Source organism: Pediculus humanus, genomic scaffold (assembly GCF_000006295.1).
Source record: "Pediculus humanus corporis 1103172107617 genomic scaffold, whole genome shotgun sequence".
In the NCBI taxonomy this organism is placed as follows: domain Eukaryota; kingdom Metazoa; phylum Arthropoda; class Insecta; order Psocodea; family Pediculidae; genus Pediculus; species Pediculus humanus.
The window spans coordinates 360,002-360,760 of record NW_002987231.1 but is presented as its reverse complement, the minus strand read 5'-3'; positions in this window follow the sequence as shown (position 1 = coordinate 360,760).

The following is a 759-nucleotide window of genomic DNA, read 5'->3' as shown; positions in this document are numbered from 1 at the left end:
TAAAACATATGATACAGTGATTAATTTGCAAAAAAAAAAAAAATAAATAAATTTAAATTTAAATAATATTAATGTAGTTATAAAAATAATTTTACAGCTTTTTATTATTATTATTATTATTATTATAAAAAAATGAAAAGACGTTCTCTTTTTATTTTTATTTTTTTTTTTAAAAAAATTATTTGTTGTTCAAAATGCTAAAAATTTTCATTTAAAATTTATAATTATAAATGAATTATAAAAAAAAAAAAAAAAAAAAAGATAGAATTAATTACGGTATTTGTTAACATTTTATTTAATCTTGTATTCAATTCGATGTAAAATCAAATCATAATGTGCTAACTAACAATTATTTTAATTTAATTAAATTAAATTAATTACGGAGAAATTATGAAAAAAAAAAAAAATTTGGAATTTATCCGAATAGATTTCTTTTTTTTTTTTTTTTTTTTTTTTTAAAATAAGATTTCCAGGTGAATCGCAACAACAACGTACCAACCAACAACACATTTTTTTTTTTTTTTTTTCCTTTTTAACAAAAACAGAAAAGTACCCGTTTAAAACAAAAATATTTACCCAAATTAATAATTTTATAAACAAAACTTTTCTAATTACTATATACAGAATCTTATTTTTTTTTCATCTTTTTCCCGGGCGGTATTATTTATTATATAAAAGGACGGGCAATACTATTTATCTATTAAAGAAAAAACTAATAAAAATATTTATATGAAATTTTTACAAAATTAACACGTAACC